This window comes from Dermacentor albipictus, chromosome 2, assembly GCF_038994185.2.
Source record: "Dermacentor albipictus isolate Rhodes 1998 colony chromosome 2, USDA_Dalb.pri_finalv2, whole genome shotgun sequence".
Taxonomy (NCBI): domain Eukaryota; kingdom Metazoa; phylum Arthropoda; class Arachnida; order Ixodida; family Ixodidae; genus Dermacentor; species Dermacentor albipictus.
Genome location: NC_091822.1, coordinates 693,495 through 705,526, shown reverse-complemented (window position 1 = coordinate 705,526; position 12,032 = coordinate 693,495). Strand labels below are relative to the sequence as shown.

General features: G+C 50.0%; 1 protein-coding gene across 2 annotated transcripts in view; it reads right to left on the bottom strand.

Annotated features, from left to right (window-relative positions):
* The window catches only part of LOC139055839 (pre-mRNA 3' end processing protein WDR33-like), a 219,083-nt gene that overhangs the window by 12,674 nt on the left and 194,377 nt on the right, over positions 1 to 12,032 (bottom strand). The gene's annotated exons all lie outside the window — the stretch shown is intronic.

Sequence of the window (12,032 nt, the reverse complement as noted above, 5' to 3'; positions counted from 1 at the left end):
TTTCTTCCCGTAAACTGCACGTTGCTTATACAGCTGCTTGACCAGGGCATCGTAAACAGCGTGAAATGTGCACGCCGCCGGCACTTGATTGACGAGCTCCTTCTAGGTCTTCAGTTCAAACGCCCAACCAAAGTGGACCTTCACCAAGTGCTGCAAATGATGTCTGTGCTATGGAAGGCTACATCTCAACATACGACAGAGAACTGTCCTAGAAAAGTCAGATTTCACAAAGTGGCCGCTGCAACATCTTTTGCAGAAGATTACAGCAGTGAACAAGGCGGAAGTGCATTGCCCACGCCTGAAGGCTCGCAAGAAGACCAGGAAGCCCTCCAGGAAAACTGGCACCATCTTTGTAGTGACGGCGTCGTTACAGAGGATGTTAACCTGGATGACTACTTGCACGCTGACTCCTGCATCCTCGCCACGGAAGATGCTATTGATGCGTCCATTGTGCAGGATATGCTAGGTATAAGTGATTCACAAGACAATGACGATGACAGTCAAACTGGCATTCAAGATCTCGGCAATCTCCCCATCCCCAACACCCGTGTAAGGCGGTACACGAGTTTCCTACCCAAGCAGGATGCCATGCAAGATACCTGTGCATACGAACGCTGTGTAATGCCTTTGTTGAAAATGCAGAAGAAACTAACAAACTATTTTCCCAGCAAATAAGTGTTTTCTGTGGGCATAGTGCATCTGCAAGTTGTTTCTATAAGTTCGCTGACCAATTTTTTGAACGCCTAATTTTTCAGGGCCTTTCCATTAGTCGCATTTGCCTGTGGCACCCTGTTAAAGGGAAGCTGAAACGGTTTTCAATTTCCATGAATTGCTGGGATTGGGGTGAACAGACCTAATAATTTACTGTTCCGAAATTTTTTTCTTCGTTTTGGTAATATAAGGGGCGGAAATCGCTTTCTAAATCACCCCCGCGGACACGCCCCCATCGCTTCCCGGAGCGCCGGGTGAGGTGGTTGCCAGAGGAGAGAACCGGCGACAGTGGCGTCACTGGCGGGGACCGAGCTGCCGGACCGGCGTGCTGTCATGCGCTGGCATGCCTCTTTCCGTCCTGCGCTTTACTGAACGACGCTACGAGAGATTTGCCCCCGGCGCCGCTCACGTTTGTTGTGCGATTTTCGTAAACTGTTCGTTCCTTCTGTGCTGCGTGAGTGCCTACAGCCAAGGGCGCCCAACATGCCCTCATTCTGTGCAGCATTCGGCTGCGCGAACACACGCGGGTGAGACGATGTGGTGTTTCACAGGTTCCCGAAGGACAAGAAGCTTGCAGCGCAGTGCGGTGAGGAGAGATCGTGCCGACGAAATCAACTGTGCTGTGCTCGGACCATTTCCGCGATAGCCGGATAGGCTTACGACAAATGCGGAAACGCGTTGTTGCTAGCGTTGCTATACTCCGTTTCATACATCAGGTGCAACGCTGTGGAGGCTTGAGATACTTCTTGCAGTGGCTGCGTTCGCACTTAGAAAAAGTTCGGTGTGTTTTGAACCGATTTTTGAGAAAACTTTTCATATATAAGCTCAGTTCTGAATGAAAAAAAAAAAAGAATTTACCCATAGAAACAATCCGTGTACTTATACGGCTGTTAACACGTTCTTTTAAATCAATTTTCTTTTCGGCATTCTTTAATTTCAGCCCGTCGCGGCAACTTCACGTGCATGCTCGCGCGAGCAAACGCCGCTGGCACGCTGCGAACCATAGACGGAAACGCGCGCAGTAATAAGTTTTGGTAACCGGACTTCGTGCGTAGCTTCCACAGCGTTGCACCTGAGGTATGAAATGGAGTATAGGCTTGCCTAGTGACATTCGACGTACGGTTGCAGTTATCATGTTTACCACACGGCGGTGCTAAAACTGCCTCATATCTTTATGTCAACACTAGCATAGAGCGCACATACCGATTCTTGATCGAGCCACAATCGCAAAGTCGTCGAACCATATTCTGAATATTGCACATATAATCCCCCTGACCATCTCGATCTGGATGTGTATGATAAGCAACTTCGCAGCACTGCATGTGCGCGCTTTGAAACGCGGCACTTATGTTCGCGATCGTGTATAAAAGCTCAGAAAACCACGGGACTTTAGACAAGCAGCGGCAAGGTGCTTGACATCGCGGAATTGTACCCGTGTTTACAATCTAATGAGAAGTTAGTGCTTCGGCATTCTTCGAGCAGCAAGTTCCCAGTGACACTTTAGCGCATTTTTTCTCCCGTCATTGGAACGTGCAGCTAGATGAAAAAAAAAATGCATACTTAACAGCTAAGATTTCCAACGTGCGAGAAGGTGCACACATCGCTCTCGCTTTTGGCACACTCAACATCGTCATTGCCGCCATCGTTTTCCGTATCGGCTGTCGGTTCGAACATGTACGGCGAAAATACAAGCTGTCCGAGACAGCGAGAACGTTCCATAACGCTTACAACTCAGCTATGAAGCCAGAACAGAACAGAGCACTACGCTCTGAAACGGCGGCGCCGACCGGCGACTGCCGCCATTTACGTCACAGCGGCTCCGACCAATCATGGGCAACAGCGGCGTTCGCGCGATACCCTGAGGCGCTGGTGCGCGTTTTCATGAAAAAACAGCCGCTTGCGCTTGTTTCCGCCCTTTTTGAGCGAGATATTCGTGTTCAGGGGACTCAGAACTGTAGAATGCCGCAGAGAACTCATTTTTTTCGAAAAGTGTTTCAGCTTCCCTTTAATGCAATAGCAATTGTACAGACACTCTAAGCGAATTTTCATCGGCAAGGTCGAGTGATGTTTTGTATAAAGTTCAAGTACAATAAGCTCTTATTACGCTTCACGTGCCATGCCTGGGAGTGTGAGAGTAAGTGTGGAGCCTGATCCTAGTATGGTGGCTTGATGGCAGCAATAAGAAGCCAGATCACATCAGCTTCGCATTTGAGGAGGAGGAGGAGGAAGAACTTTATTAAAAACACCAGTCAGTGAACGTCAGAAGAGAAATGCTTCTCTCCCTTCGCCCCTAGCCGTCGGCCGGAATGCCTTGAGACGCAGCAGCAGCAAGGGCTTGACCGATGATGTCCCGCTGGACGTTGGGGTCTGGGCTGCGGAGCAAAGCCTCCCAGGATTCTAGAGTTCGCGAGCTATCATGTTTAGCCGGACATGTCCACACCATGTGAACCAGATTTGCTGCCTCATCACAGAACCTGCACTTTGACCTGTACACTCCTGGATGCCACTTGCTGTAGAGTACGGGGTTTGGAAAAACCCCCGTCTGCAATTTCCTCCACATAACCTCATCTTTCTTACTGAGCGTTCTGTCCGCTCCCGGGTAGATTTGGCGATTTAGTCTATAGTAGGCTATGATTTCATGGTATGCGCGCATATCCTCTCTTCTGATTATAGTTTCGGTGGTTTGGGGGCTTCCGGGGGTCGACCGGTAAGTGAGACCTCGGGCGACCGAATGAGCCTCCTCGTTCCCTCTAAGTCCCTGGTGAGCTGGTGCCCAAACGAGCAGAACAAGCTGCCTGGGTCCTCCTTCCCTGTTTAATATACGGATGGCAGTCTCCGTCACCCTCCCCGATTCGTAATTTCTCACAGCGTTTTTGGAGTCGCTGATGACCACATTTACCCCCCTTTGGCTGAGGGCCAAGGCTATGGCTACTTCCTCAGCTTCAACCGTCTCGACGCCACTGACTGTGCAGCACGCCACCGGTGTTCCATCTTCTCTAACCGCCACGGCCGCGTGTGCCGCTTTGCTTTCATATTCCGCAGCGTCCGTATATAGGACGTCCTGTCGACAAGTGTATCTAGCTTGTAATGCCTCTGCCCTGTCTTTACGTCTGCCGTCGTGAAAGGCAGGGTTCATGTTTCTGGGTAGCGGAGGTATTTTTATCTTGTCCCTGATCTGTCTGGGTATGTCGCCTGAGCGCACTTGCTCATGTTTTGGCTCGTAGCCTAATTTCTCTAAAATTTTCCTACCTGTTTTAGATCCAAGTAGCCTTTGGTGCTGCGCGGTAACGGCAGCCTCAATCAGTTCCTCGAGAGTGTTCGACACACCCAGCTGCATAAGTTTGCCGGTGGGCGTGTTCGGGGGGAGTCCGAGCGCGACCTTGACACTTTTCCTAATAATGATTTCGAGCTTGTTCCGTTCTACAGAACTGAGCTTGAGGTAGGGTGCCACGTACACTATCCTACTGATTACAAAGGCTTGTGCTAGCCTCAGGAGATTCGCCTCCTTCATCCCAGCGTGCCTGTTCGCTATTCGCCTGATAAGACGACACGTTTGATTTGAACTGGCTTCTAACCTAGCAAGCGTTTCATAATTTTTCCGGTTTGCCTGAATCCTCAGCCCGAGGACGCGGATACTGTCGACCGCGGGGATCTCGGCGCCGTTAACGTACAGGTGGATGCCCGCTTCGCGCCTTTGGTGAAGCCGCTGTTTTCCGGGGGGCATCAGGAACAGTACTTCCGACTTTTCGGCCGAACATTTAAGTCCTTTGGGTTTCAGGTACTCCTCGATAATGTCAATTGCATTTTGCAGGGAGCTTTCAATTTGCCCATCACTGCCCTTGTTTATCCATAGTGTTAAGTCATCCGCGTATATGGTAAAGTTTAGATTCTCAATTTCCCCCAACCGTTCGGGGAGTTTCAACATGGCAATGTTGAAGAGGGTAGGTGATAAGACCGAGCCCTGCGGCGTCCCCACGTTACCCAGGTCAATGCTCTTTATAGATTCTTCCCCTATCTTGAGAGTGGCTTTCCTGTTGGTAAGAAAGTCCTTGATGTAATCGTACACTCTCTTCCCGACATTGAGCGAGTTCAAATTCTCCAAGATGGACACGTGCCTCACGTTGTCGAATGCCTTTGCCACATCTAACCCCACTATCACTGTCGTGTCTCGCGTTTGCTTGTCTATAATTTGGTCTTTGAGCTGCAGCATCACGTCGCATGCCGATAACTTTGGTCGAAAACCGATCATGGTGTCCTTATACAGACCATTGTCCTCCATGTACCTATTGAGCCGCGTCAGAACGACGTGCTCCATAAGCTTACCCACGCAGGAGGTGAGCGATATAGGCCTGAGGTTCTCGAAGCCCAGTTTTTTGCCCGGCTTGGGAATGAAAATGACGTTGGCGAGTTTCCACTCCTGCGGTATCGTCCCCGTCTCCCAGCACTCCTGCATGTACGTTGCGAGGTTGGCGATTGAGCTGTCGTCTAAATTACGGAGCATTTTGTTGCTCACTCTGTCCGGCCCTGCCGCTGACTTAGTCCGTAGCCGATTAATCTCCGCCCTGACCTCAGCCAGTGTGATGGGGGCGTCTAATTCCGAATTCTCTCCCCCTCCGTAGTCCGGGAGGGGTTCAGGTCCGGCGGGATTGATGTACCTATTCCTAACTTCTTCTAAGAGTTCCTTCTTAGTGCCATCAAACTGATGTGCCATTATTTCCAGCTGGTGTTTTGACGCTGACTTTGTGCTATCCGGATCTAAGAGGTGGCGAAGAAGTCGCCACGTCCCCGCGGTACTCATATTCCTCTCCATCTGATCGCATACGTTTCCCCAATTTTGCTTCGTGAGCGTGATGGCGTGCTCTTCAATGTCCTTATTTAAAGCCGCTATCTGTTTCCTGATATTTCGATCCCATCTCCTCTGTCGAAGTCGGTCCTCCAGCGTTTTCTTTTTCCTCCAGAGATTAACTAATCTCCTGTCTACCGCTTCGTTGTCCCCCTCCGTTTCCACCACTTCGGTGGCCTCTTTAACAGTGCGCACTACGCCATCGCTCCACTCTGCAATATTAGAGATGGGAGCCGGGTCTCCCCTGAGTGCCCTGAAAGAGTCCCAATTTACGGCCTCCACCCTCCTTTTTCGGGAGGTTGTCGGGCCTCCTTCTACCACCACTTCTATGATTTTGTGATCGCTGCCTAAGTCTTCGTTTGTATTGCACCACGTGGCTTTAGTGCCGCTCCCCGTCAAGGTGAGATCCGGTGTCGTATCACACGCGACACTATTTCCCTTCCTCGTAGGCTGCATCGGGTCGGTTATTAAATCCAGATTATGAGTTTGTATGTAGTCCCACAATTTCCTACCTTTAATCGAAGTATGCTTATATCCCCATGCCGAGTGGTGAGCGTTAAAGTCCCCCACGATCAACAGCGGGTTGTTCTTAATTTTACGTAGCGTCGTCGCGAAGAGATCCCCGAAGTCGCATTTTCTTTGTCTGGGAGAGCTGTACACATTTAATACAAACAAGCTACAATCTTTCTTTCTTCGCGGTACCAGTTCTACGAGGACGTGGTCGATTTGTGCATTCCCGGTGTCATGCTGCACCGCTGTGACGTTTCGCCTGATTAGGGCGGCCACCTGCGTGCTTTCACCTTCGCCTAGGTAGGATTTGTACCCCGACAATTTTGCCTTTCTACCGCATTCCTGTAGTGCTATTAGCTCCGGTCGATCCCCGTTCCTCAGGAATTCCTGTAGGACCGCACGCTTGCGCGTGAAGCCTCTACAGTTCCATTGCCAAACGGTGTTTTTACTGGATCTGTGAGCCATGGCTGCCAACTAGCTGATTTCCTAATACTTGCTGGGTGAGCTGTTCATATGCCCGGTCCCTCTTCGCAAATTCTGCCTTAAGTTCTTCAGTGAGTTTATTATCCCTCTGATGCAGTCGCTCTGTGAGATTGTTATCTCGCTGATGCAACTGCTGTGTCAAATTTTGGAACATCCCCAACATGCGTTCCTCGAAGGCCTTGCGCCATTCATCGTCCTGACCAGACTTGGTCTCAAATTTTTCCTCCAGTTTCGCTATTTTAATGTCTATCACTGTCTCTATGTCCCTATCTATCATGGGCTTCTCCATTTCCTTCGCCCTCTTTTTAGCAGGAGGCGGAGACGCTATCTGCTCCTCTGATCCTTCGATATGTGGCTTTTGCGACACTTGCGGTTGTTTAACATGTGCTGTATTAGGCTTAAGGGCTAGTTTAAGCTCCTCCAATTGCCTATTCATCGCGGCTAGCTGTTCTTTAAGCATGCGATTCTCTTCCTTAATCTGAAACATTTCCTCATCGCGTTTATCCTGGGAGGCCCTGCTTGCCCAACCCACCTTTCTGTTCGGAGACGTGGATCTCGCTGGATTGTTGACGACAGCGCTGCCGGAGGTCCCCAGGTTCCCGCGCCCAGCCTTCGGTTGCGTCTCCCCTTCCTGCCGCTGCGGCAGTCGCGGAAAGGAATCCGACCTCCCTCTCGACATGCTCCGCTGTCTTGACGGACTCCTGGATCTGCCTTGATTCTTTTCCCATCTGCTCCTTCCTACGTCGGTCTCCTTCGCCTTCCGCTCTTCCTCCTCCAAGCGCAGCTTGGCTTCCCATTGCCTCTTCTTTATCGTATAAGGGGTCCTGAAAGCTTCCTTGCATTTCCGGTCTGCCGTTAAATGACCTTTGCCGCACAACTTACACTTGGGCTTACATGCGTGATCCTCAGGTGGAGACGTCATTCCGCATCCCCGACATTGAACGTGTTCGCTGACACATACGTCCGATCTGTGTCCTAGCTCACCACACTGGTAGCACACCTCGTAGCGTTTCTTGTAGAGCACACACTTCAGAGGTACGCCATAACAGTACATCCACCTCGGCACTGTCTCGTTTTTGAAGGTGACGATTGCCGAGCTGGAGTTGCCCATCTTCCTAACTCCAAGTATCGGCGGGTTCCTCGGGTTACCGAAGGCCTCAGTCAGTTCCTCTATTGTCAATGTCGGGTCGATGCCGTGCACCACACCCCGCCCGTTGTCTTCGTGCGGTGCGAGGTACGCCGTGACTTCGTAGTCCTTGTTTTCGATCTTGATAGACTTAATCTTGGTCACCTTCCAGACAGTGTCCATATCTGGGGTGCTGAAAATCAGGGTGCCTTGCTTGTCGTTAACAATAAGCACGTCCTTTTCTTGTCCCTTAACCCATGGGATTTGTGCTGCCATGCGCACCGCCGCACTCAGCCTGGTAGTCGGAACTTTTGCGAGCGCCAGCCCGTTCTTCGGCCGAAGGATGATCTTGTAGTCGTTCGGCGGTAATCGCGGGAGGTGCGACGCAATTGAACGCTCCGCGATCTTGTGCCCCAGCTGCTTATACGCGGCGTTCGCCGCTGCCGCCTTCTTGCCTTCCCCGAACGCGGTTCCGCGTTCCGTCCGCTCGCCGTTGTTTTGGCTTTCTCGCCGTTATGGCCCCATCTGTGTAAGAAATATCTATCGGTGGCTGAACTTATTTGCATAAAAAGCTGAATTTGAATACAATGAAATTCCAATATAACGAAGCAATTCGTGAACTTTACCGACTTTGTTATATAGAGGTTTAACTGTATGTGGTATTGTTATTAGTGGACTGCACTATGCATGTAGCACTAAGTGGATGGGCTATTGGCACTGACCCGCAGGATTGTGCCATTTCCTAAACACAAGAAGGGTCCAGCCACAGTGCTCACAATAAAGGAAGATGGAGAGTCTAACCACTTGCACACCCTCTCTGAAGAAGTTCTTGCGGCTCCGGACACACAGAGCAGCATTCCAACCAAAGAGGGCAAGCACCATGCTGTAGCAACAGAACTACAACCAAGCATGAAGGCAGTTGCTTCAGCCCTTTGTCGACTGCAATTCCTGGGCGTACCACCACTCTCGCTCAGCAGCGCATAGACACAGGGGACAGTGTGCCTGCAAGACGCAAGAGTGAATGCTAACGAGCAGGAAGTCATTGAAGGCTGCATACATGACCTCGTAGAGCAGGGTTTTATAAGGTGAAGCGGTTGCTTTTGGACCTCGGTGCTTGTCACGAAGAAGTCTGGAGTCTTGCTGTAGGCTACCGACCATTGAATGCACAAACCAAGATATGTGCCAACCTAATGCCACGAACGGACTGGCTGGTAGCACAACTTGGCCGAGCTCAATGGTTCTCAAGCTTCAATCTTTCCAAAGGATTTTTTCAAATTCCTGTTTCCTGTGCCAACATTACGAAAATGGCTTTCACCTTCCATCACGGTATGTCCGAATTCGTAAAGATACTGAGCAGGTGACCTGGCAACTTTTTGAACCTTGATGGACTATGTGCTATAGGGAATCAATCACCACTTCGCTGTGGCATTTTCAGATGATGTTCGCATCTACCCGGAGGCGCCGTAGAGTCACGTTGAGCAGGTGAGGAAAATATTGCGACGCCTGGAAGGTGCTGGCCTTACGATTAACCCGGACAAAATATAGGTGTGACGTCAGTCCCTTATAAGTTTTTGGACCACATCACTTCCCCTGGGCAGTGCAGACCAGATAAACAAGAGGTGGGTGCAGTGCTAGATTACCCAAAACCCAGCACATTAAGCAGTTGCCAGCCTTCCTAGGGCTTGCTGGCTATCACAGGAACTTCATCCCATGCTTCTCACTGACAGTGTATCCCCTCATGGACATTTTGAAGAATAATCCATGGCAGAGGGCAGAGAGCAAGGCTTTCACTGCACGCCAGCAATCCTTTGATCAGGATGCAGTTGCATTCGACCGACCTTTCGTGGTTAAAACTTGTGCAAGTGGCGTCAGCATTGCACTTGTGCTTCTTCAGGCTGGCCCTGATTGACTGCAAGCTGTTTCCTTCATTAGCAGGGTCCTTACAGAGGGTGAAAGCCATTATACTGTGCAGCAGTGGGTGTTTCTTGCAGTAGTGTGGGCTGTGCGTAAGTTCAGGACCTACCGTATTTACTCGATTCTAATGCACCCTCGATTGTAATGCGCACTCATTTTCTATGAGAAAAGAAAACTCCCTCGATTGCAACATGCACTCATTTGCCGTGACCTACAAAAAATCCTTTACACTACCACAAACCTCATTCTTTCATACAGAAATACAACTTTCTCTCATTTGGAAAAATGAAGATTTACTCCTAATGCACTAAAGTTGCGATGAATAAAAGAAGTCTCAGTTTAGCGTGAAAAGCAAAGCATCGACTGCAATAGCAAATTAGTAGACAGCTATGCGAAGTAAGAATAATATTTTTATCTGCCTTGTAAACTTGTAAATATTCACTTACTAAATTAACAAGCACAGTGTCACATGCACAAGCAAACATGAACATGTGAACATGTCTAACTCGATCACCACAAAAACTTGCAATCCAATTGCTGGAGTGAGGAAGTGCCGCAGCAGGAGTGACCGAGTCGACCTTTGTGCTGCCTCTCACTTACTAAACACGACCTAAGCGACGAGACTGTAGCGTAGATTCTGTCCCCATCTCAGATAGCTTTCAAGATAGGGGCCGTATGCGGCTGCACCGTATGCAGCAGCCACTGCAGTAGAACGCCTCTCCTTCTGTTTAGGCCAGTCTCGCATGCAAGTTTCGACAATTCCGAACGACTGTGATGCAGCCAAATTTTCATTCATCTTCGCACACGTGATCACTTCCCTTCAATTGCAGCATCATGATGAGCTCGGCATGCAACAGATACTCCGACGTAGCCTGCCCACTGTTTTGAATAAATTATTGTCAAGGGGTATAATTCCTGAAACATGTTCACTTGTTGACATGAGAAGTGCATTAATTCACTAATATCTTCTTTTTGAAAGCCGCGTTCATGTATTTTTCTTTTTTTCGTATCTTGCTGCAATGTATCCTGTGTAATTTTATCTTGCTGCTATGCATTTCTGTTTTTTTTTACTATTATGCTGTGTTTTTTCTGTTTATGCTTTGTTCACAAACTCATGCATATACGAGATATTTTTGCCCTTGTTAAATAGCCAGAGTGTTACTATGACTTGTGGGGAGCACTCGCCTCCATTTCCTCCCGCGTACCCGCGGCGACCCGTTCGCACGTGGCGACGAGGCGCGCCGTTGTGCACAACCCGTTCGCACGTGGCGACGGATCGTGCCGGCGTAGACAGGGGAGAGAGGCACTACGCGCCCTCCGTTTCTTCGTCGCTCTCATGACGCGCGTACTCCCCTTCTCCTACGCGGCTCACAGGAAAGGGAAACGTATCCGGCGGGCGAGGAGGACTTCCCCTCGCAACAAGGTAAAAAGGCATAAAAGCGCGCGACCGGGAGAGACTCCCTCTCTTGGGACGCCGACGCCTTGGACCGCCTGGACTGCACTTGCCGGATCCCGTGAGTGACCTCGTTTGTCTGACCCACCCCGACAACGAGGCAAGCCTTTTTCTACTTTTACTGAGAGGACGTCCCTCTGCAAGTGTTTGATATTGCTATTAGCAATAAACGTTGTTACCGTTGACACCGCTGTTTGCCTTATTCGTCCGAACCCGGCGTAGCCGCGATTCCCGTGCTACGGTTTGGGAGTACCACGGAGCGACTGCGTGGGGCTAGATCCGGAGCTCGCCTTCAGCCCTAGCCGCACGCAGAGTGGAACCCCCACAGACTTTTACACTTTGTGTTTTCGCTGTATGCCTTGTACAGGGGGGCTCGGGCGTGCCTTAAGTGATTGTGTCCACTTTTTGCCCGGGCCTACCCGCATCGTTGATTTTTTGGCGATGTAAATAAACTTCAACTTCAACTTCAACCCTTCATTATAATTTTATGGCACAATCTCCTAAAACACTGAGCCATCCCGGACGGTTGCACCGTAGCCATACCAACAAGCAGAACAAATAGTCGAGCACCACAATGGCATCATTAAGCTGTGCCTATGTGCGTGCTGCTTCAACTACAAAGACTGGGACCAGCACGTACCATTCCATGATTCCAGAGAGCATAGTCACTGGATATACTTCAGCCTTGCTGTGTTACAGCCATGAGCTCCGCACCCCATGGGAACCCGCAGGTAGGTGACAAGGAAGATACAGAGCCTCCAGCAGCGGCACAGCATGCCTTTGCTGCAGAACTCCAGCAGTGCTTTGAAGTGGCCCTCAAGCACGCTCACAATCATCAAGCAGCTGCTTGGCAAGTGCTGAAGTATGGCTACGACCGTCATTGCATTCAACCACCATTAAAGACCGTGACCTCATGGTGTTGGATAGTCACAACTTGAGTGATGCTGCAAAGAGTGTCTCGGCCAAGTTGGGAACCGCGATGTGGACCTTAT